This window comes from Podarcis raffonei, chromosome 2 (assembly GCF_027172205.1).
Source record: "Podarcis raffonei isolate rPodRaf1 chromosome 2, rPodRaf1.pri, whole genome shotgun sequence".
Lineage (NCBI taxonomy): Eukaryota > Metazoa > Chordata > Lepidosauria > Squamata > Lacertidae > Podarcis > Podarcis raffonei.
Genome location: NC_070603.1, coordinates 4,291,857 through 4,317,870, shown reverse-complemented (window position 1 = coordinate 4,317,870; position 26,014 = coordinate 4,291,857). Strand labels below are relative to the sequence as shown.

General features: G+C 42.7%; 1 protein-coding gene across 8 annotated transcripts in view; it reads left to right on the top strand.

The window, feature by feature from the left end:
- Positions 1–4,118: 4,118 nt before the first annotated feature.
- The window catches only part of R3HDM2 (R3H domain containing 2), a 97,944-nt gene continuing 76,048 nt past the window's right edge, over positions 4,119–26,014 (top strand). For all 8 annotated transcript variants that reach the window (XM_053370592.1, XM_053370563.1, XM_053370573.1 and 5 more), the window contains exon 1: positions 4,119–4,183. The gene's annotated coding sequence lies outside the window, so the exon portion shown is untranslated. The remainder of the gene's footprint in view (positions 4,184–26,014) is intronic.

Sequence of the window (26,014 nt, the reverse complement as noted above, 5' to 3'; positions counted from 1 at the left end):
TTAACAGCAGAATAATAAGTTAATATATAACATGCGTGCACCAAAATGTTGTTGGTTCCTCTTTTGTCCATTTTAGTTTTTATCATAGGCTTGCTTGGATTTGTGTCTCTGTGATTCAGAAATAGATGCCAGTAGCTGAGAGATGAAGGGCTATCTTTTTATGGAAATGTGTACTCCTGTGTATGCAAATATTACAGAGCCTTCAAACTTTCAAACCTGTGGGTGACCCGTTCTTCTAATCCCACATTAGTTTACTGAGGAACCTCTTTCTCTACCTGAAAATACTGGGGACAAGTGAATATTCAAGGGTACATGCAGAGTTCAAGTGGGCCAGCCCTGTTGCACCTTGGCATTGCCCTACATGGGCCATGAATTAGAATGGATAAAAGACAGGGAGAAATAAAATTTAAACCAGATTTTAAAATTAAAATATGTTAAAGGTAAATTAAAGGAAGAATCTTAAAAAGGAGAAGGGGTTATGAACAGAACATTATTATGTCATGAGTATATAAGAGGAGATATGGATTAAAATAAATGGAAAATCGGGACATAATAATTAGAAGAATGTAAATTAAGTATGGTTTAATAAGGGTTTGAATTTGCTGAATTGGATTAGAATAAAGAGGAACACAAAAAAGGGGGATGTGAGGAGGTCAAGATAGAGGGGTATGGAACTTCATAATTTTAAGAATAAGGGTTTTTTTCCCTCTATTTTTCTTTTTTCTTCTTTTTTTTTACTATATAATTTTGTTTTTTTGTTGTATTTGTTTTTTTTATGTGAATTTTATGTATGGAAAGGATATATTTTGAAATGATGAATTCTTTGTTTTTGTAAAATCTTAATAAAAATTTAATAAAAAATAAAATAAAATTAAAATATGATTTTTTTAAAGTTTCAGATGCAATTATCTCACTTAAAATTAAGCTGATTTAAAAATAAATATGAACTTAATGATTTTTAAAAAATCCCTAAAGCTGAATTTCTGATCTCATTGTGCTACTTTTCTTTGTAAAGCGAAAACAGTATGGAAAACTTCTTCATATCACAATAGTTAATCTGTTTGTATAGTGACCAAATACAGGGAGTAACATGCAAGCAAAGGCACAAGAATCCAGGTGATGCCCTCTTGTATCTCACCAGGAACATCCATTATATGCATGATCTTGTAGTATTTTATACCCATGCAGCCGAGCCCTGCAGTGCACTCAGTTCTAAAATTATTAATACTGATGACCAAACTACCTGAACAAGTCACTTTCCATTTCAGTAACTACAATTTCTTGTTTTTGGAAACTTGATTGCAACCCAATTTTACTCATATGTATGCAGAAATAAGTTCTTCTTTGTTAACTGAGACATATTTCCAAATAACAGTACGTAGGATTGAGACCTTAACCTTCAAGTAAATTATTTGCTTAGTGTTCTTACATGTGTACATGGCTTGTCTATAAACAGATATTGGGCTGGCTTCAGCTAAACAGTTGTGCTAACGGGGGCCAGTGCATCAAGTCCTACTAGCACAGCTGGGGTGCGCTCCCCCCGCCCTTCCAAATCTGCTTAGATGGGGTCCAGAGAACCCCTGGAACAATATATGGGGGAAGGAGGGAAGAGATTGTTTTGTCTGGAACGCAGTAATGTTTGCACTAATGGAATGATAGTTATAGTGTGATGTTGAATTCCACTCATAGTTCTATAGTACAGAAGACAATCTGAACTGCATGGCCAGAGACTTTGAATTACACTTTTAGATATTGAGCCTCAATTTACATGCTTTTTCTTCTTATTTTTCAGTTAAAATGCATGCTTGCTCAGGAAATACTCCAATTTCAAAATGAGTCCTGGATTTAAATAAATGACTTTTTTCTTGGTGATTTAAATTAGGGTTTTACCCAGTGTTCATCCTCCGCAGAGCAGACCTATTTGAATTAATGAGCATGATTATACTATTAAATGTGCTATCCTGAGTGGAACTTTAGCTGTACAAATAAAACATTTTAAGTGTGTTGTAAAGTGCATTATACAAATACAACACTAGATGGTGATGGTGAGTTATGGCAAATTCAATATATTTTTTCAAAACTATAAAAAAGGCATTTTCACAGTGTTTTTTAAATATGTGTCTAGATTCCGCCTTAGTTGTGTCCAACCCTGATTTAAATCAATCCACCCTGTTAAGAATGTACAGCAAGCACTTACCCATGGCTGCACATTGCAGGGAAAGATGGGAAGTTCTGGGCAAGCTTTTCTTTTTCAGGAAGCTTTGTCTCCCATGAATTGCTTCTCCATGAGAATAGCCTAGGGCTCCCTAGAACAGTCTTAAAATCCCTGCTATGGTGAAAAGGTAACGCCAGGTAATCACTGCAGACATACTTGTCATTTTTTGCCTTTGTTCATGAAAAACAGTCAATCAAATTTTGTTAACTCAGAAATAAACTAAAACCAGCTATTGTTCAGAGTTAATACCTGCTAATAAAACATGATTGGCTTTCAGCACAGGATTCTGGTGAGATATTGGCCAAATTGCCGTGTTTAAAGGTGCCTGATAGTTTGGTTTTGAACGTGGGGAACATAATGGCAGAACGTGGCATTTTCAGTTGTTTGAGATAGTAAGATTTCTGCAATGATGACCAGGTGAATATAGTTTACTCCACACTTGATTCCTGGGTTATATTCTGTCCACTGTGCCAAAAACAATGGTTCTATGTCAGAATTCTTTACAATGGAAACAAACCACAACATTTGTACTTAAACGAATTATCAAAATAAGATAAAATGTATGCATATGTGCCCATTTTTGATAAGCAAAGATGGTGGTGGTGAGGGGGGTGGCTGGACTCAAACTCCCACATCATGTTCCTTCTGGGGTAGTTTGCCCACCTTTGGGCCCCACCATGCACTCAGCTGTCACCTGTGGCTCCTAGAAGCAGTTGGCATGTGACAGCAGCCACACCCAGGGAATGGCTTCAACTGGCTGGCCTAACCAGGTGAGGATAGCTGATGTGTCTCAAACCCTTTCCCTGCATGCAAAGACAGGCTCTGGCAGATTGAGTAGACAAGACCAATAGTGGGTCCAATGGTCAAGAAGGCAAAAAGGTCAATGTTCAAAAAGAGTAAGGAGTAAACTCTACACCAGGGTAGGCAACCTAAGGCCCGGGGCCCTAAATGGGCCTATCGCCTTCTCAATCCATCCCACAGACGGTCTGGGAATCAGCTTGTTTTTACATGAGTAGAATGTGTCCTTTTATTTAAAATGCATCTCTGGGTTATTTGTGGGGCCTGCCTGGTGTTTTTACATGAGTAGAATGTGTCCTTTTACTTAAAATGCATCTTTGGGTTATTTGTGGGGCAGAGGAATTCGTTCATCCCCCCCCCCCAAATATAGTCTGCCCCCCCACACGGTCTGAGGGACGGTGGACCGTCCACTGCTGAAAAAGGTTGCTGACCCCTGCTCTAAACAAATTTGGAGTAGAATCTAGAAGTTCTGCTTATGTTGATTTTGATATTAATGTGATGAGGTAGTCATGACTTACGTTCTACTTAAATGAACAGGTTTTAGGAAGCAGGTATAATGAGTTGGATCCAGACTATCTCCTACCCTTTGAGATCAGGACAACAGAAGAAAATATTTGCAAGTAGTAAATGAGTTTGAATTTGAATATCAGGTGGATGTAAACAACTGAATCATCTGGATGGGAATCCCTTTTAAGCTGGATCATTGCAGCTAAGGCTCTCTCTTTCCCAGTGAGCATAGCTTCAGTAGAAAAAAAAACATGCTCTCGTTTTAATTTGGGCATTCTCTCCTTATTGTTGTGCTTGCTGGTGGAAATGGGGATGCTGTGTCTTTAAACGCCTTTCCTTTCCTCAGCCTTGAGGAGGCAGTTACACTCAAGTCTCTGAATGAGGGAGAGAGGGGGTGTGGAAGTAGCCATTGGCAGAGCTCTCTATGCCATCTCTTCAAGCAGCTGGGGTCTCGTTCCTTCTGAGCAGCTTGTCAGAGCAATTAGCTTGCTGTAGCAGTGGAGAGGAGCATTCACATTGCATTTGAAGCCGGGGGTGGGGTGGGGGCCGAAAAGAAACAGAGGATTCCAAGAACCAAGGTCTCCTGGCAAAATTCCTCTGGCAATGAGGTCCTTGTTGAGAAGGGGAAATAGATGACCTACTCAGTGTGCAGCTTCCACTGGGGTGAGTTTATTTTTAGACTGAAGTCTCTGATGATTTTGGTATGGTGGGGAGAGAGAAAGCAAGATAAATGTCTTGTTGATTGCAGTGGAACTAACTATCCTTGTAATTTAATTGTGTAGCTGTTTGACTGTTTTGGTACGTCAGTGAGAGGGGCATCTGCCTTTATAAGGTTTTTCAGAATGGTTTTTTTTCTGAATGGTACAGGAGTCTGATTTCATCTCTTCTCCCCATGCTTCCTCCTCCTCCTCCAGGCTTGCAGGGTCTCCGTGGCTCCTGTGTCATCAGTTTTTTGTGACATGCTATGCATCCACCTAGAGGGAAGAAGGGAATCCCCTATAAACATACACAGCTCTTTTGTGTCATTAAGGAGGTCTCCCTGCTGGACTTGTGCTGGGATTCCGTTGTTTTTTTTAACTCATGCTTTGTTTTTATGACGGGAAGCCAAGCACCCATCACTATCCTCATTCACAAATCCTGCACATTTCCCCCCTTTAAGGATTTGTTTAGATCTGAGGGAAGGATGTTGGCTGTTATATTTGAGCAACCACTTGACCATGTATATTCCATTCAACACAATTGGAGTAAACTGATGCCTATTGGTTTTCTTTCTTGTTTGCCTTGATGGTCCAGCTGGGTTTTGTGTTGGACTGGCTCCCCAGGAGGAATTCCCCTGAACCTGATCTCGTGCTCCGTCTATCCTCTTCTCTTTCATCTTTCATATTCCTGGATAAATCTTCATACTGTCTTTGGCTGAAATAAGTGTTTGTGTATATATATATAAATATGTATGTGTATGTATGTATGTATGTATGTATGAATGATAAACACTGCAGATGCATCCCTAGCTTTCAAAATCCAAATTGGGCTATTTTGAGGGGCTCAGATTGATGAAGCAGACAAAAATATGAGAGCTGCCTCTTTTAGGTGGCTTTGCCATAGGTATTTTGTTGCTTGTGCAATTGCTTCAGCAAGTGGGTGTTCTCTTCTGTTTTTGTCCTTCTGCTTATGAAACCAATGTTCAGCAAGAGGGGGGGTGGGCGGGTGATGGAACTGCTGTTGCCTCCCCTTTGTGCCTCTCCTTTTCAAGCCCCACTCCTAGTAGATGGCATCTTTGAATGCATCTGGTAGCTCAGCTAAGAGGGGGTTTCTTTTTGCTTGTCAGCTTCCAAATGCAAGACTTTAATGTCTGCTTTATTGCTGTATGTGGTATACGTGACATCAAAGTACGCTGCAATAACGGCTGTCATTTGCAGTATGTTTACTTGTAGGCTTCTTTTTTTTAATGGTCAGATAGGAAAGAAAGTAGAGGATGTGGGTATGAGCAGAACCTCCTTCAACCAGTTTTCCTAATCATTAGCATATACTCATATAACATTAGAACCTTTATTTGCTGTTCAGTGAAGGTAAAGTTAGGTTTCCTTAAAATCATTTTGGTTTTCCATTCATTGTCATTTTACTGCCCCATTTGTTCAGTGGACAGCAGAAGTTAATGAAAAGTTGGACTTAATCTGTTCGTGAAATTTAAGGTGATTTGCCTTTGAAAGAGATGCAGTGCAACCTGATTTCCTTCGTTCACATTTTATTTTGTGTAGCACAGACACTTCATCAGACTTTGAATAGGAAAGAGTTAAGATCTATTTTTATGGTTGAGCATGTCCGCCCCCTGCCCCCCCCCCCCGCCATTCCGGAAACAAGCAGCTGGCCCTGTATTTGCAAGTGGCTGAGAGCCCCCAGAAACTAACAAACTCTCCCCCTCCAATCACTGTTTTCTGAAGGAATACTGCCATTGGGCATATAGAACTGTGGCAAGGAGCAGCAGTGCCCCACAATAAAGGGTTAAAAGGAATTCCAACACAGTGTCACACATCTTGACATTACAGAGGAGGTGGATAATTTTCATGCTAGATATTCAGGAAATCCCCATGGTGGACAGCCCCCTTAACTGTTGCCAGGAGACCATTTTGACGTCACTGATGGCAGTTCCTGTCTGCATGTGGGTGCAGTGAACATCCTTCAACAGAGAAACAGTAGCTGATGTGAAACTGGTAAATATGTGCTTCGAAAAAGATAATCCGGCCCCAAGACCAGCTCATTTCTTCTTAATGACTTTGACTGCGGCTGTGAAGCTTGCAGAATTCATGCTCATAGCAAAATCTCCAACCTTGCTGCACGATTTTTAATGTGGATGCCTGCCTGTTCCTAATGGCTAGACAGAAAAGGATTCTCTCCAGGCTTTTGCGTCATCAAAAGGGAAAGCCCTTGCTTTCTTTTGGTGCATCCCTTAAATGGGAGGAGTATGAAAATGGGGGAGGGAAAAACAGTGAGCCCTTGTATAACCGTTCATCAAACCTTGAGAATAAATGGAGAATGCATAGAAAAAAGGTATCCTGATTGTTCCCCTCTTTTTTTAACCTCCAGGTGGGTTTGCAGGGAGAAGGGGAGAGAAACAAGATGCAATAAAGCAGGCTGCAGAATAAGTCGCTAAATTCTTCCATGTCATTCTGTATTCCTGACTTATTTCAGAACATGAATAGTAGCAAGACCCTTTAAAAAATAATGCAGAATATGTGGCCATGCACTCCTCTTTTTCCTGTGGATTTGCAATTCTGTCCTTGGAAAAGATATTAGAGCTGTGCCAGCTGATATGTCTTAATTACAATTAGATCTTAAGATTTGCCTTGTCAGACATCACATCTGAACAACTACAGTTTTGTCAGTTTCCTATTGGGAGATAAGAATTGCCGTGTTGGATCAACCAAAGATATGTCTATCCTGGCACTCCCTCCACCTTTTAAAAAATAATGGCCAGTTAGATGACTCAAATAAATGCACAAGCGGAGCATGATCAACATTATTTTATTATGTATTTTGTATATTCATTTTGTATTTTTCTGTTGTGAACAGGCCGGAGATCTTTGAATGGTGGTATACATACACAGTCAGTACATACATACATGTAGTAGTGGGACTCAGTGACATTCGTAAAGATAAAGCGCTTTATACACGTTATTACACTGTGACACCAGATGGCACTGTGGAGTCCCGTCTTTTGCCTACAGGATTTCCCTGTATGAAGTTTACAACACGTTTAACTGAATCGCTTCTTTGTTGTGTCTAGATCCAGCCTTAGTATCCTGTTTATTTTCATATTGATTTTTCTAGCAGTGGTGCCTGATAACTGGTGGAAGGTGTTCATAGCTACTTCTTAAAACTACACCTAAAATGATTCCTGTGTGTAGCCCCTCACAACATATTGTCCTAAAGAAATCCATAAGTTATATAATGTTTTCAGTGTAGCCATATGGGCAGTGACTTGGCTGGCATCCTGACTGTATGTGTCTAGAACGAAAGCAGCTAACCCTTCAAATGTGACATTGACAAATTGCCATCTAATGACCACCGAGGATGTGACATACTATCTGAAGCAGCCTTCCTGATGATAAACTTTTGAGGACGCTCCCCCCCCAAAAAAAAAATCTACTGTGGCATCATCCCCAAATGTCTGTGAATGCCACATCTCATCCTGGTAGTTAAAATAAACATGGGCATCCACTTTTGTATTTCACAAGCAATTCCCTCTGACAGTGGAAGTTTCTCTCCTTGTTTTCCTCCAAAGGACTACAGACAATGTAATTTCCGTTACAGGTATTTTCGCTAGAATAACAGGAGTTGCAGTCCAATAAGATTGCTTGAGACAGGTGCTTGGGCCTAGTGCTGAGTTGGATAAGGTTGTGCAGCAGTGGCTCATGAGTGCTTCTGTCAGTGGCTCTTCCAAATATTGTGTAATATCTAAAAACAGTTTTCTCAGGCTAAGTCTTACACTGGATTCCATGGCAACATTCAGCCCTTGCATTTTTTTCTGTTTTAGCCTTTCTTTAGTTAAACCTTGATGAGATAGCTGCTAATACCTTACTGATGTGGCACTCATTCTCCTCCTCCTCCTTGCTTTTCTCAATAAGTGTGAAGCCCCTCTGCCAAAAAAGCTGTGTGCAATAAAGTAGTATAAAACTTGACTGTTGCCATCCTCTTCTAAGGAACAAAATGGATATACTGTATGAGAACCAGTTTGATGTAGTGGTTAGTGTGAGGGAATAGGGCCTGGGAGACCTGGATTCTGATCCCTGCTCTGTCATGAAGCTCACAGGGTGATGTGGGTCTGATCACTTTCTCTCAGCCTAACTTACCTCACAGGTGTTTCTGAGGATAAAATGGGGGCAGAGAGCGCCATGGGGTTCAGAAAAAAAGTTCCTAAGATCATGAGGGACACAATTGGGATTTATACGTGTGTGAGTGAGTGAGAGAGTGTGTGTTCCTCTCCTGCCTTATAATATTAAAATTGAGGACCGTCCAGTTAAATTGATGGGCAGCAAGTTCAAGCATACTATGAAACTCACTGCCACAAGATCCAGTGGGGGCCACTGGCTTAGGTGGCTTCAAGAAGAGACCAGACAAATTCAAGGTGATGGCCATCTGGAGCTTCCATGTTCAGAGGCAGCTCTGAAGGCCACTTGCTGGGGACCTGTTGCCATGACAACCAGAGGTGAAGATGTCAGGACAACAATAGAAACATGGGGTAACACCTTGAGATGCTAGGCTAGGCCAACTTCTGCAGCTATACCACTGGAGTGGGTGAGCTGGCAGCTTGACTCAGTGGATTTAACAGCATAAAGCTGGACTTGAATTCCCCCCTGCAGGAGTTAACCCATAGCCCTCTGTACTGGCCATTGGAAACTGCTTCCAATATACAGCTCTTGCTTTGTCGTATGAAACTGCACCCATGCTACATGTATATAATTGTGTGGTGAATGAGCATCTTTGTATGTCTCTCACTATGTTTATGGAGGTGCTTAAATCCCTGGACATTATTGCAGATTCACCACTATTGGTTGTCAGCATGAGATTGTTGGCTGGTTGTTAACTAATAGTTGCCTGCGTTTATATAGGCTGGATCTAGACACATCAAAGAAGTGCTTCAGAAAAGTGCATTGTAACCTTTATATAGTCATACCTCGGGTTAAATATGCTTCAGGTTGAGCGCTTTCGGGTTGCGCTCCACGGCGACCCGGAAGTAACGGAACGTGTTACTTCTGGGTTTTGCCGCTCATGCATGCGCAGACCGTCAAAATGACGTCACACACATGCACGGAAGCAGCGAATCGCGACCCGCGGGTTGCGTTTGCTTCAGGATGTGAATGGGGATCCGGAATGGATCCCGTTCGTATCCAGAGGTACCACTGTAATGAGAAATCATGTTGGCAAAAATACAACTCCACAGCACCATCTGGTGTCACAGTGTTATATTGCATATAAAACGCATATAAAACACTTTTTCTTTACCAATCTAGCTGCGTCCCTAGTCAGCAACTTTCCTCTCTGTCCTTTTTCTCTACTTACGCTCTGCCTTTCTGATACCATTGGTGATGCTGTGTCACAAGAGAGAGATTTAGGCAAGCAGTTCCAATGATGTGGGGATATTATGAGCAACGAGGTGACATCTGTCTTGATTTGTCAAGCTTGCAAACTCCGCTCACTTGGCACGACTGTTCAGTGTGAGTTATGTCATGAAAATCCAGCCAGCCAAGTGAAATCCTTGGTGGCAATAATTTTAATCCCTTTGGTGGATTTGTTTTGTCACTGGCTGCTGTACTAATTAGAGGTGCTGATTGCACCTGTATGTCGGAATACTCATGGGCTGCTTTCTCTCTCTCAAGCTATCCAAGCTATTAGCATTCTAACAGCTGCTCTGAGAACAGAGTGTGAAGTGACCGTCTAGCCACTGTAATGTCTGAGAAAATCTCTTCTTCCTCAGTTATGTACTCGGCACAAAGATGGATACAAGATATTCCAGCATTATCTAGATAAAAGGAAGCCATGCTCCACTTAACGAGAATGGAGCAGAGGTAATATTCTTGTAGGGTTGAGAATGAATGGATTCTTGTTCCTTTACTCAGTCTTTGTTTTGGATTCAATTTCATGTGCCCTGAGGGGATCCTGCAGTTTTTCTAGTGCAGAATGAACCCCTAGCATTTTAAAGAATTCATTTATTAGGAAGAACTTGGAGTAGGGAGCAGGAAAAGAATAGAAAGGGCTCATCTCAGAAAATAAGTTGATTTAAAAGTGTGAGACAGACTTCCCTAAAAAGTGTGTGTGGGGGGGAGTCAGCTACCCTGAATGTCTTTTAAGTTTATTTTGAAATACCCCCACTTGTATGGGTCTACAAATATTAGCTAGCCTTGATTGGGTTAAAATCAGCCTCTGGCTGATTGGAGTCACTGCCCGCTGGAGTGTTGGTTTCTTGAGGAAGCTGAGCCCAGTGGTTCTCAAAGCTCAGTAAGATGCTTGAACCACTGAAATCAATACATATTAGCATATGTGAAGATTGCCCAATAAGGAAGCTTTCCATTGCAGGCTCTGAGGTTTTAAAACACTTTAAAATCACAGAATATGTTTTGTGTAATTCTGAGGAGAGTGATGCTTGGTCATCATTTGAAAGCTGCAGGTCTCCCACCTTCTAAGTGCATTTTTGAAATGTAGATTGGCTCTCAATGTGATGAAAAGTTCCTGAAATGTGTCAAGCCACATTCCCAACCCCCATATTCATACATAGTATATACTTATATACTGTGGAGGGACGCGGGTGGCGCTGTGGGCAAAAGCCTCAACGCCTAGGGGCTTGCTGATCGAATGGTCGCGGTTCGAATCCCCGCGGCGGGGTGCGCTCCCGCTGCTCGGTCCCAGCGCCTGCTAACCTAGCAGTTCGAAAGCACCCTCGGGTGCAAGTAGATAAATAGGGACCGCTTACTAGCGGGAAGGTAAACGGCGTTTCGTGTGCTGCGCTGGGTCGCCAGATGCAGCTTCGTCACACTGGCCACGTGACCCGGAAGTGTCTGCGGACAGCGCTGGCCCCCGGCCTCTTAAGTGAGATGGGCACACAACCCTAGAGTCTGTCAAGACTGGCCCGTACAGGCAGGGGTACCTTTACCTTTATATACTGTGGACTTTCCTTTCAGGCCGTTGACAGGATTTATTATATTTAAAAGCTGTCCCATAATGTAACATTCCCTGGGAGTTGCGTGAGCTCTCCGTTTATAGAACGTGAATTGTATACAATTTAATTGCTGTTTGGAACTCAATGTTTGTTGCTGCATTGTGATCTTGGAATGTTTGTACACACTGTATATTTTTGTTATTAAATATTATCCATATTTGTGTATACTGTATATTTTGGTTTATATTGACTTGTTTGTCTTTGTAATTTATTTTATGGTGGTAATAGCCAGTAAATTTTTTTTTGTCGCCCCAACAAGCTTGAGTTCCGGCACGCGCAAGAGAACTCCAGAAAAGGAAAGCACCAATAGCAGCTATTACACATAGGGTTTGTTTGTTTGTTTGTTTGTTTGTTTGTAGGTGTGTTTTTCTTTTTATTATTAAAACAACAACACTACTGGCACCTGAGGACTGAAGACAGAGCTGTGAGCAGTGTGCTGTAATGGCTCATGCCTGCCAGTTTAAACAGCTGTGGCATTCCTCAGCACCCGCGACAGCGCACTTGTGGTTGGGGTGAGCATGTAGGCGGCTGTATGGGAGGAAAGATGAGCAGGTTGTTCCAATCAGTGGCATTTAGTTACTTACTGTAGGTTCCTGGAAAATTGCATTGTGGGTCCAAAACACTTGACTTCTAATGCAATCAAATGCCCTTCACCATTAGGACAAAATGGGTCAAGCACGTGTTATTTTCTTTTGGGTCAGCTATGTTTGTTCTGAGAATTGGTTTCCTCTCTTCTTTGCTCCCACCACGATCTGTACAGGCTTCTCTACATTGGGTTAGTAGATAGCATGATTTTGCTTTGCATTGGGATGCTAAATCTGTTGTTTTCTGAGAAGTGAAGCACCCTGCTTGTTTTGAAATTGTGTTGCATGATAGACATATGGAGCAGGTTTTGGTTTTTAAAAAAGAAACCTTCAAATATAATAATAATAATAATAATAATAATAATAATAATAATACAGTGGTACCTCGGTTTAAGAACAGCCCTGTTTATGAACTATTCAGTATACGAACTCCGCAAAACCAGAAGTAGTGCCCCGGTTTGTGAACTTTACCTCCATCTAAGAACGGAATCTGAACGGTGGAAGGGCAGTGGCGGCGGGAGGCCTCATTAGGGAAGGCGTGTCTCGGTTTAAGAATGGCTTTGGTTTAAGAACGGACTTCCGGAACGGATTAAGTTCATAAACCAAGGTACCACTGTAATAAACTTGTCTTGTTGCTCGTAGCGATGGAGCCTGTTGCCATGGAGGCATGATTCAGATTGGTTGACCCAGAGGCCAGTGTGCAAATAGAGAACAAGAACATCGTCATTTAACCTTGCAGAATGGTCTAATTTAGTGAGATGTGACGTTAATGCCAAAACCTTGTGCAGAGTTGTAGAACTGAGGTACTAGCGTTTGCTCCTACTACTGTGAATTTTTGTTTTGGAAAGAACTGAGACAAAAGCCGTGTTTTCTGCTGCCTCTGGTTTGTCTGAACAGACACTGTTGAGGTCTGAGTAGAGGCCCAGTACACATGCTGTGATAAGCCAAACCATGGCTTACTGAGTATGCATGCTAACTCTTAAGTTTGTGTCAGCCCCCCCCCCCCTTTCCAAAGCTGGGAAGTGTGCTGGCTTAGCATTACGTGCAAACCAGTACCTCTGTCTGCTTTGCTCTGAACAAACTGCCAAGATGAAGCCATAATCCTCAGTTTGGATATTGTGGAAAACCAGACTTGTTTCGTTTATTATTTGTGCTTACATCCTGCTTGTTTCCAAATGGCCCAAGTGTGTTACCTAAACACCACAGTTAAAAATATATATAATATACATTAGAATAATAAAAACCATTAACACACATACACACACATACATGCTGCCAACATCAGAATATCAAAACACAGAACTGCAGTGTAAAGAAATGTGTCCTGACCAGTTGTTGGAAGTGTACAGTGATAGATCAAGACACACCTCAGAGGGGAGGTCACTTGAAAAAATGCCCTTTCATGTGCTGTAGTGGTAGCACTACAAGCAGGCCCTCCCTTGCTGACCCTAACTCCCAGGCAAAGTTGATATGGGAGGAGGTACTCCTTCAGATGTTTTGGGCCCAAGTTATATAGGGCTTTATGTATCAATGTTAACACCTCAAATTCAGTTTGGCAGTGAATTGGCAACCAGTACAAATCTTTCAACCAGCGTAATATGTGTCTGGTCAGAGATGATCAGCAGCAGCAGCCTTGCTGTTGCACTCTGCACTAGTAGCAGCTTCAAACTGTTTTCAAGGGCAGCCCCACATAGACCTGATTGCAATAGTCCGAAGTGAAATTACCAGAGCATGAATTATTGTGACCACAATATCCTATCCAGGAAGGGTCATAGTTGAAGAACCAGCCATAACTGGAAATGGGCACTCTTAACCACCAAGATCACCTGGATCTCAGGAGACCTAGATGGATCAAGGAGTACCCACATCTGTTCCTTCCAGGGGAGTGCAAACCCATCCGGAACTGGCAGTCCCCATGTTTCCTGAACTTGAGAACTTGCAACACATAGTACCTCTGTCTTATCTGGATTCAGTTTCAATTTATTGGTCCCCATACAGCTCATTGCCACTTCCAGGCAACAGACAAACACCTGAACTGCCACTCCTGATTCAGATGAATTGGAGGGACAGAAGTGGGTGTCATCACCACTAATATCACTTCACTCCAAATCAGTGTTACAAACGCAGCTACACATGCTAAGCGCAAAATGGTTCCTTAAACCCAGGTTGCAGTTGCAAAAATGGTATGTCTACATGCCATTTTTGGGCAAGATGGCTCTAAAGTCTTACTTTTCAAATGAAGGACTGACTGTGATTGATCCTCAGTTAAACACCTGGCTAGTTCAGATGACAAACCTGAGGTAGCTTAAGAGCTTTGAGAACTTAAAGAAGAAAGGTCACTTGATCCAGGGACAGTCCACATATATATTGGCCTATTCCTACCTCTTTTTCTTGATGGTGACACAGAACACCCATGATGTAAGAATATTCTTCACAATTGTGATCAGGACAGTGGGGTAAGTGAAGACTGGTCAACAGTATCAAAAGCTGCTGAGAAGTCGAGGAGAACCAAGAAGGCTGCACTCTCACTGCTGTTTTCCTGGCAAATGTCATGAACCAGGGTGACCAAGGGCAAGCTGAAATGCTTTTGCAGATGGAACAACTGGAAGAATGTGATGTTAAATTCCACTCTTTGTCTACCATGGACATCTACTTTGCCTAAGAATGGCTCTGGAAGCTGAAAATAAGCTGATGCTCTTAATATTCCAAGGACAGCTATGTGTGTAGGAATCTGGTTTCTAGAAATGGATAGGAGGATTCCTTTTGAATTCTCAGATAAAAAAATAATAATAGTAAGATTGAACTTGATATAATTACTTTTGACCCCAAACGGAGCCTTTTTATGACCACATGACAGAGAAAAGTTAGAGGAAAACTTCCTCGGCATCTTTATTTGTTTATTTGAAGTTTTCATATGGCAACCTTTGAGAGAATTAGCTATCCTCAGGAAGGAAGTCCTTGATGTTGACTGGATTATGTTTGTTAGTGTGCTCAGCTTGGTTTTTGAAATCTGATTCAGATAAGGAGCAGGCTGCTGTTAGTTGTAGTGAATCTCAAGGAGAAAGCTTTATTTCCTTTCATTAATCAGTTTCCGTGGGGACGGGTAAAATGATGGAACAATGCCAGCTTGCCTTCACTTTAGTCAATGCTTGATTTGTTGCCGGGGCAGGGAAAGTAGGGTCCCCCATAAATAAACCCATAAATCTCAACCTCTGACTCTTCCCAATTTTTGCCAAATCATGCTCCGCCTCCCCAATAGCCTTCGAAAATGAAACTGATCTGTAGAAAAAGCAACTTGAAAAAGAGACAATTCACGTATTTTTGTAAACTTAAGAAACTTAACAAAAATTATTATAATAAAGCAGCAGCTAGGAGGGCATCACAGTAAGTAAGGGGACCTGTAATTCGAGCATTGGCTTCAGTGGGTCAAGCGGAAGAAACCCATTATTGTTTGGTGCTTCAAGATGCTGTGTCTGGCTTCTTCCACCTGGCTTAGCTCTTCAGACTTAATAGAAGACTCGACATCTCTCCTCTGCTGCTCTGTGTGTGTGTGTTTCTGTGTGTGTTCTCCTTCCCTGACCCAGATTTTTAACGCGTAGCTTTCCTGATGATGTAGCTATATAATTTGTTTTATCTGCCTGGCGGAAAGTGATTGGCATAGCCTGCCTGTCCTCGTCGCCCACCTCCTTTTCTTCCTTCCTGAGCCCTGTGAACTTCTACTTTTCCGCAAGTCCTGCTTGCCACAGTGGATCATGTCAGCCGCCTCCTTGCTTACTCCCACGCTTGTCCTGAGGGAGCGCGGCTGATTCATTCACACAGAAAGGAAAATCTTCTGAGAAGGAGCCTTTTCTGTTCTCTTTAATGAGAAACTTCAGCGGAGCACAGAATGCTGCTGCTTTTAGTTTGAATGCTGGGGGGAAATAATCCAGAGGGAGTTCATTGTATGTTTGATAGCTGTAAACATACTGACCAGCCTCTTGTGAATGGGGAACGTATTTAGTTAGCTCCTTCAGCTCTCTCCCACCAGGGGCGGGCAGGAAGTAGCTGTCTTTGCGTCACTAAAAGCAAGCAAAGGTACCACCCCTAGTACAGTCACTTCAGTTTCAAAGCATTGAGTGGGGTCTGTCTGTCTGTGTGTGTGTGTGTGTGTGTGTGTGTGTGTGCTTATTGCATTTACAGGCCATGGAAGGTGACAAATGTTGGCCATTTCCCCTCCCTTGTGCAAAATAATCAACATATGAAAAAGCTCTTTACTTTCAGAACTGCACCATTTGTGAATTTGTGGTTGTGTATTTACCTAGAAAGTATGAAGACTGTGTTTGTGTGTTTAAGCACTTGTTTGCTTAGAAGAATCCCTCGTCGTAGTTTGTGGCACCCAAAAAAATAAAGAATCCCTGCAACTGCTGGCTAATTTAGCAAAAATTAAAAGCCAATAGGAAGCTATTATCCTCTGTTATTCTCTTTCACAAAGGGAGGGGAATTTTGTGGGGTGAAGTAGTTGCCTCGGGCGGCTGAAGGCCCCAAGATTGCTCCCTCATGGGCGCCTCACCCGCCATGATGTCTGTACCACTGGCACTGAAGTGGCACTGGCATCGGTGCTGATTTCTGGTGAGATCTAATGGAGTGTGAGAGAACTTGCAAGATTTTGGTGAGATTTGCTGGAAATTGGTGCTGAATTGGTGCTTTTTCATTGGCAGGGGAGGCATCCTGACAGTGAGGTGGCACTTCCCATTTTGTCTCAAGTGGCAAAAACAGTACATGCTGCCCCTGATGTCTGGCAGCAGTGAGGCCACTTTAGGTAGTGGGGATAGAGATGGAATTAGCAAGTCAACCTGTGCATTATGTTCTGAAAGAAGCAAAGATCACCAGTGCCGAAGCAATGATTCTTCAACATCAACTTTGTTGGACTGGTCATGTTGTTCAGATGCCTGATTATCATCTTCCAGAGCATCTACTCCATTTGCAACATAAGAATGGAAATTGAAATACTGGTGAACATCAAAAATTTTTAAAGATGCTCTCAAGACAAATCCAAAAAAATGGAGTATAAGCACTGATAACTGGGAAACACTGGCCTGCCTGTGAGCGCTCCAGTTGGAGAACAGCCTTTACCAAAGGTGTCATGGATGAACTCAGGATGAAAGGGAGAAATGAACTAAGAGGAAGGCACATTTTGGAAATCCTCACCATGATCAACTCCCACCCGGAAACCTATGTCCCCACTGTGGAAGTTCATGGGGATCCAGAATTGGCCTCCACAGTCACTTACGGAATCACTGTTAAGACCATGTTCATGGAAGACAATCTTATTTGGCTATGAGTGATCACCAAAGATTATGTTCTCACCTTTTATGGCAGGCATAGCTAATCTAGCTACCCCCATTCCTGGCATTCTTACCCTTTAGATGTTGGACTACATCTCCTGTCATCACTGGCCATTGGTCATGCTTGCTGTAGTGGATAACTTTTGCAAGTCATGTGCCTGCCTTATGGTTAAACCAAAAGGTAAACTGCTGCATTGATTTCTTAATAAAACACCACATTCAAAGCAAATTCTTAGAACAGAGGTTCCCAAACTTTTTTGGCCTGCCACCCCCTTTTCATTAAAAAATACTCAGTTCCCCCCTGGAAATTACCTTCTTTAAGCGAACTAACAGAAGATGCAGGAACAAGGTGCATTCTTTTATTTATCTATTTCTACCTACTGTATATCACTGCATACTGATCACCACCATGTAATAGTCACATCCCCCTTTTTTTGACCCCAAAATTGGTCCCAGAGCATTCCCTGCATAATAGTCACAGGGGTAATTCTGAACTGAGCTGCAGGTCGGCACAGGGGGCTCCAGAGGCAGTGAGGGCCAGAGTCCGGGACCTCATTGGCTTAGTCCCGAGTGGAGGTAGCTGGAGAGGCTAGGTGAGGTAAAGCCAGGCTTGGGTCACACAGAGTCAAGAGGGAAGGAGGCAGCTTGGCTTACCCACCTGCATGGAAGAGCCATGTGAGATCCCTAGAGAAAGGCCTTGTTCTGAGCCTACCCTTTTCCTCTCTCTATGGCTGCCCCGTGAGAGTGGCCAAAGGAGAGGGCGCTGTCATGGCTTTAGTGAGTCACCACAGAGCCGCTCTCTCATTACTGGTGGAATGGTACCCCCACCGGGGCAGGGAATATGCAGTAGCCAAACCTGGTAAGGCATTTTGTAAAAGTAACTTTGCACCTTGCCATTTTATAGATGCTTGAGGTAGGGACACTACAGGCTATCCAGGCTGTCTGTATTTGGATCAAATTAATAAAGAGCTACCATCTCTTAGCTTTCTATTTGAACTTGTTAATAGGTTGGAATTGCCACTCTCCAAAATTGCATTGTGCTATTACTCCTCACTAGCTACTGCATGTGTGAAAGGACTATTGAAATAATTTATAACCAATCCACTTTAAGTGAAGTCACTTATGTGTCTAGGAATCTTTTGAGTAGAGAACCACAGAATAGGGAATAAAATGGCCGCCTGATCTGACATGGTGCAGGACAGAACCAAAACAACTCTCTTGCTGGATCTCAGCAAGGCCCATCTAATTTGGTTCTTAGAGATCAAGCTAGGCAGTCCAAACTTTAGTATTCCACAAGCATAGGACAAGCACGCTGCACTGGGGCTTCCTCTTTAACAGTGCCAGGTGATTGAAGTAAGAAAACCAAGCTGCACACTTCATGAATGGTATCCAGTACTCGTCTGACTTGGTATAGACCTCTTGCAATTAACAGATATAACTAACTCAGATTAATTTCAAAGAGTATACTCTGAGTTGGATAGCATTGGATTCAACTCAATAAATATACCTGCTATCAAAGCCCTATGTCAATACTCAGTCTAACCTCAGATTTGACAAGGTGTAGGGAGGTAGGGAGAAGAGTGGGATCTAAGCACTGGTCTGCTGTGGAATTGGCAAAGTCAGAACTCAAATGCTGGGTCAAATTTATTGTCCAGACAGATGGATAATATATTGCCATGACAATGGGAACTACTGCCAGACATGTCCATAATTGCCAATTTGACACACTGTTCATTCATGTTGAACATGTGTTTAAGAATTATTGGGTTTGCTTGCTTGAACAAAAATACTTTGTGAAATTGCCTAAATATAACTTCAAGGTGTACAGATTTGATATTCTAGAGGTGGTAGCATATATAGCAGTGGTAAATGGAGAAGTAGAGAGGTTAAGGTTAGAAAAAAATGGAAACTTGGTTTTGTTGTATGCCAGTGAACATCATAACAACAACAACACATTTGTAAACCCGCCCATCTGACTTGGTTGCCCCAGCTACTCTGGGCGGCTTCCAGAATATATAAAAATATAGTAAAACATTAAACCTTAAAAAACCTCCCTATACAGAGCTGCCTTCAGGTGTTTCCTGAATGTTATATAATTACTTATCTCCTTAACATCTGAAGGGAGGGCATGCTACAGGGTGGACACCACTACCAAGAAGGCCCTCTGCCTGGTTCCCTGTAGCTTCACTTCTCGCAGGATGGGAACCTCCAGAAGGCCCTCAGTGTCTGGGCTTTCAAAGTCAGCACCAACACTTTGAATTGTGCTTGGAAACATACTGGGAGCAAATGTAGGTCTTTCAGGACTGATGGATGCTACATGATTTCGGCAGCTGCTCCTAGTCACAAGTCATACCTTGGATCCTCCATTTTCTTTTTTTTCTTTTTTATAAATATTTATTGAAATTTTCAAAAAAAAAAAAGAAAAAGAAAAAAACCAATTAAAAACACATAAAATTTACATTTCTTACTGTCAATAACCAATTTCCTTGACTTCCCCACACCTCCCCTTCTTGTATTCCAGTTCCAATTTTTAGCTCAGCAAGTTCTTGTCCCCAAACTTTACCTTATTTTCTTTAATTCATTTTAATTAACCAATTTTAACTTATAAACCTCAATCTTTATACATCAGTACTTATTCTTAAAAATCTTTTTCTAAGGTCAACACCAATTCCCTTCCACGAATTCCCCATTTTTATGTTAGTAGCAAAACAAAATTAAATGAAACAGAATAAAATTGTACACCCTTTGGATTCCCAGAGCCCCACCCCCCCTTTCCCGGTTTCGAACCCCAACAAAAGTCCATCAGTCCATCTGCTGTCAGCCTGGCGACCTCACGTCCGAGGCTCTTAATTCTCTCTCAATTCCTCTCTGCCGGTTTTATTGATAGTCCTTTATATTAAACACCAAATCTCGAAGGAGCTCTGTCCCAATAAGGTCCATGTTTCTTCCAGCCAGGCCTCCATATTTAAAAGTGGAGCCAAAATCTTGTTTCTTGCTTCTCTTAAGTCCAAATAGCTCCAGTTTCCACTTTAGCCAGGTTTGTAATCCATAGGTCTTCAGATCTCCACATAAGGAGATCTCTCCATTCTCCATTCTTCAATTCAAACCGGATTTTCATCATCCTGATCTTATTTTCCTTTGTATCCATCTTAGCCGGCCTCTGGCTCTCCTCAATCATCTGTGGCATTATCGCTCCTCCTTCCTTTTCCTTCAAATCATCATATTTCTCTTTCATCACATTCTCAAATTTCTCAGATTTCTTTTCTTGTTCAGCTGCAGAAATTTTTAGTTCAACTGCAAAACTTTTTTGAGCTGCAAAGACTTGAGTCAAGTCCCTCCCAGGCTCAGTAACTTTATTTACTGTTCCATTCAATATTGTAACATTTGTAGCCAAAACATCGCTCTGTTCCTGCAACTTTCCCAAGAGAAAAAAAGTCCTCTCCAGTTCAGCCAGTGTTTTTCCACTTACAGCCATTTTTGTAATGTCCTGAACCCCCTCTAGAGGGATTCTGGTTTCTTAGTATCTTCCAGTTCCAACCCAAAAGTCAAGTTAGCCTTTTCTTCTTTATTTTTAACAATTTGTTACCAAATTGTAACAAATATAACCAGCAAAGACAACAGGAACAAAGTTCTCCTTTTTTCCCAACTTTGACAGCTAGTTTGACAGCTGTCAAAGTCTTCTATATCTCTTCCACAGGCTCTCTCACCGATCGCTCCCGGGTCTGGGGGGAGGGGTGACAATTCCGCTCTCAATATTAGCTCTTATCCTCCAGCACAATCACTTATATTGCCAAAACGTGGAATTAATTGCTTTTATCCACAAAAGAGAAAGGTGTTCTCTCAACCTTAGTTATAAAATCCTTGCTTTAAGATGTTTACAAGGCGGGTAGGTGGACTTCCTCTTTGCACCTTACCCGGTCGTACCTAATTCCCAGAAGAAAATTTCTCTTTTTAAGTCCAATTTCCGTATTACTCACGGGTTGTTACTTTTAGTCCAAATGTTCAGAGAAAGAAGTCAGCGCTCTCCGTCCATGGCATGCGGCTTCACTCAGTAGGGGAAGCAGTCGACTCACAGCACCGCACCGCTCTCCGTCCCCCGTTCCGGAGCCTTTAAAAAGGCTCCTTCGCGGGTTGGGGGGGCGCAAATGGTGCCCGCCGAGTCACCAGGTCCACAGGCTTCAGCGCCTGTGGTTTCTAAGGGTCCGCCGCGACCCCTACTAAGCCGATTCCCTCCGGAGCTCGGAGGGAATCCGCCATTAGGCGATGGCGCTAACCCGGAAGTCCCATGGTTGCTTTGGATCCTCCATTTTCATACAGATACCCACATGCCATTCCGTTGGAAGAATCAAAACACAGACCATTTTGCTAAAATAGCCCCAGACCTGATCCTTGACACACAGGAATCACTCCTAAAAGATACATAAGCTCAAAAGTCGTAAGGGACCATCAAGAGTGGGAAAGTAAAATACAGTCATACGTTGGGATAAATACACTTCAGGATAGGTATTTTCGGGTTGTGCTCTGCGGTGACCCGGAAGTAATGGAGCACGTTACTTCCGGGTTTCTCCGTGCATGCGCAGACGGTCAAAATGATGGCATGCGCGGAAGCGGCGAAACATGGCACGCGCAGTTGCGTCTTACGTTTGCAAACGGGGCTCTGGAACAAGTAATGCTCACTGATTCTGTGCTCAAGACAGTAACGTGGATTAGAATCCCCACTTCACACATTATTGTCCATTAGTCTTTCCTTTTAAGTGCCCTGATTGCTGCAACATATTTAAGGGATATTAGTCACTCCTTAACATGTAGTAAATGGCCTTGTGTGCCTCTCCTCCTTTGGGTAGCACTACATGGGCCTGTCAGTCTGCCAGAAAAGCCCTTCTGTCCATGGTCCAACACTGTAAGCAGAAACGGGCATGGCTTGGCAGTAATTAACTTTATTGCTCAGTAACCAAGGAGATAGCATAAAGCAGATCCCTCAGCTAAGCAAGTCAGCTGCAGAAGCTAAAGTTCCTGCCCCCTTTCCCCCCAATTTATTTATTTATTGCATTTTTTTGCTGTGACTCAGCTTTTCTTAATTGTTCCAGCCTTTTCTAGACGCTTTGTTCCTTCGCTGAGAATCATAGAATATTAGAGTTGTATGGGACCCCAAGGATCATCTATTCCACCCCCTGCAATTCAGGAATCTCAGCTAAAGCATCCATGACAGATGACCATCCAACCTCTGCTTTAAAACCTCCAAGGAAGAAGAGACTACCACCTCTCGTGGGAGTCTGTTCCACTGCTGAACAGCTCTTACTGTCAGAAAGTTTCCCCTGGTGTTTAGTCAGATTCTCCTTTCTTGCAACTTGAAGCCATTGGTTCAAGTTCTACCCTCCAGAGCAGGAGAAAACAAGCATGCCCCCTCCTCCATGTGACAACCCTTAAGATATTTGAAGATGGCTATCATAGAATCATAGAATCATAGAGTTGGAAGAGACCACAAGGGCCATCGAGTCCAACCCCCTGCCAAGCAGAGCACTCCTGACATATGGTTGTCAAGCCTCTGCTTAAAGACCTCCAAAGAAGGAGACTCCACCACACTCCTTGGCAGCAAATTCCACTGTCGAACAGCTCTTACTGTCAGGAAGTTCTTCCTAATGTTTAGGTGGAATCTTCTTTCTTGTAGTTTGGATCCATTGCTCCGTGTCCGCTTCTCTGGAGCAGCAGAAAACAACCTTTCTCCCTCCTCTATGTGACATCCTTTTATATATTTGAACATGGCTATCATATCACCCCTTAACCTCCTCTTCTCCAGGCTAAACATGCCCAGCTCCCTTAGCCGTTCCTCATAAGGCATCGTTTCCAGGCCTTTGGCCATTTTGGTTGCCCTCCTCTGGACACGTTCCAGTTTGTCAGTGTCCTTCTTGAACTGTGGTGCCCAGAACTGGACACAGTACTCCAGGTGAGGTCTGACCAGAGCAGAATACAGTGGCACTATTACTTCCCTTGATCTAGATGCTATACTCCTATTGATGCAGCCCAGAATTGCATTGGCTTTTTTAGCTGCTGCGTCACACTGTTGGCTCATGTCAAGTTTGTGGTCAACCAAGACTCCTAGATCCTTTTCACATGTACTGCTCTCAAGCCAGGTGTCCCCCATCTTGTATTTGTGCCTCTCATTTTTTTTGCCCAAGTGCAATACTTTACATTTCTCCCTGTTAAAGTTCATCTTGTTTGTTTTGGCCCAGTTCTCTAATCTGTCAAGGTCGTTTTGAAGTGTGATCCTGTCCTCTGGGGTGTTAGCCACCCCTCCCAGTTTGGTGTCATCTGCAAATTTGATCAGGATGCCCTTGAGTCCATCATCCAAGTCGTTGATAAAGATGTTGAGTAAGACCGGGCCCAAGACAGAACCCTGTGGCACCCCACTAGTCACTCTTCTCCAGGATGAAGAGGAACCATTGATGAGCACCCTTTGGGTTCGGTCAGTCAGCCAGTTACAAATCCACTGAGTGGTAGCATAGTCAAGACCGCATTTTACCAGCTTCTTTTCAAGAATATCATGGGGCACCTTGTCAAATGCCTTGCTGAAATCAAGGTAGGCTACATCCACTGCGTTCCCTTCATCTACCAGGCTTGTAATTCTGTCAAAAAATGAGATCAGGTTAGTCTGACATGACTTATTTTTCAGAAATCCATGCTGACTATTGGTGATCACAGCATTCCTTTCTAGGTGCTCACAGACTGTTTGCTTAATGATCTGCTCCAGAATCTTCCCTGGTATTGATGTCAGACTGACTGGGCGGTAATTATTTGGGTCCTCTCTTTTCCCCTTTTTGAAAATAGGGACAACATTTGCCCTCCTCCAGTCTGCCGGGACTTCGCCTGTTTTCCAGGAATTCTCAAAGATGACTGCCAGTGGTTCTGAAATCACATCTGCCAGTTCTTTTAATACTCTTGGATGCAGTTCATCTGGCCCTGGAGACTTGAATACATCTAGACTAGCCAAGTATTCTTGTACTATCTCCTTAGTTATTCTGGGCTGTGTTTCCTCTGCTGAATCATTTGCTCCAAATTCTTCAGGTCGGGCATTGTTTTCTTTATCGGAGAAGACTGAGGCAAAGAAGGCATTGAGGAGTTCAGCCCTTTCTGTGTCCCCTGTTTGCATTTCACCATCTTCTCCTCTGAGTGACCCCACTGTTTCTTTGTTTATTCCTTTTGCTACGGACATACCCATAAAAGCCTTTTTTGTTGCTTTTAACCTCTCTAGCAAGCCTGAGTTCATTCTGTGCTTTAGCTTTTCTGACTTTGTGTCTACACGTGCTGGCTATTTGTTTGAATTCCTCTTTGGTGGTTTCCCCCCTTTTCCATTTTTTGTACACATCCTTTTTAAATCTTAACTCAGTTAAAAGTTCTTTAGATAGCCACCCTGGCTTCTTTAGGCACCTTCCATGTTTCCGTCTCATTGGTATTGCCTGAAGTTGTGCTTTTACTATCTCCCTCTTAACAAACTCCCAGCCATCATGAACTCCCTTTCCTTTTAGTATTACTGTCCATGGGATCTCACCCAGCACTTCCCTAAGTTTTATGAAGTCGGCTTTCTTAAAGTCGAGAAATTGAGTCTTAGTATGCTTGGCTGCTCCTTTCCGCTGTATAGTAAACTTCAGAAGAGCATGATCACTTGCGCCTAATGATCCTTCCACTTCTACCCCACTAACCAGGTCATCAACATTGGTTAGGACCAGATCTAAAATGGCTGTTCCTCTTGTTGCTTCTCCCACTTTCTGGACAATGAAGTTGTCTGCAAGGCCAGTGAGGAATCTGTTTGACCTTATGCTCTTGGCTGAGTTTGACATCCAACAAATATCCGGGTAATTGAAGTCCCCCATTACTACTATCTCCCTTCCTTTTGCATGCTTGGCCATCTGTTCCAGGAAGGCATCATCTATGTCCTCCGTTTGGCTTGGGGATCTATAGTAAACTCCCACAATGAGGTCCCTGTTATTCTTCTCTCCCTTAATTTTGACCCAAATGCTCTCACTTTGGCTTTGAGGTTCTAAATCTTGGATCTCTTCACAGGTATACACATCCCTGACATATAACGCCACTCCTCCTCCTTTCTTGTCTGGTCTGTTTCTCTGAAATAGATTGTATCCCTCCATTATTACATTCCAATCGTGGGACTTATCCCACCAGGTTTCAGTGATGCCTATTATGTCATATTTAGTTTGCTGTACCAAGAGCTCAAGCTCATCTTGTTTATTTCCCATGCTTTGCGCATTAGTGTACAGACATTGAAGTCCATTAATCATTCCCCCATGTCTCTTATTTAAGGATTTTTTCCTCTCACCCCTAGGTCTGCGTGCTGTTTGCTCCATTCGGTCTATGACATTTGGATGATCATCTTCATCAATTGATAGACTCCTACCTTCAGGAGCACTGTCTCCCTCCCCCACATTAGTCAGTTTAAAGCCCTCCTGATGAGGTTTCTGAGATTTTTTGCAAAAACATTCCTCCCAACCATTGTGAGGTGCAGCCCATCGCTTGCCAGAAGTCCATCTTCAAGAAACTGCATTCCGTGATCTAAGAATCCAAACCGTTCCTGTTTACACCATTTGCGAAGCCAGTTGTTCACTTCCACTATTTTTCCCTCTCTCCCTGGGCCACGTCGTTCAACTGGGAGGACAAATGAGATGACAATTTGTGCATTTAATTGCTTCAATTTCCTGCCCAGAGCCTCGTAATCTCTTTTGATCTTCTGGAGGCTATTGCTTGCAGTGTCATTGGTTCCCACATGAACCAAGAGGAAGGGGTATTTGTCAGTGGGTTTTATGATTCCTTGCAGTCGTTCAGTTACATCTTGGATCATATCTCCTCTCAGTTTCCTCTTTTCCAG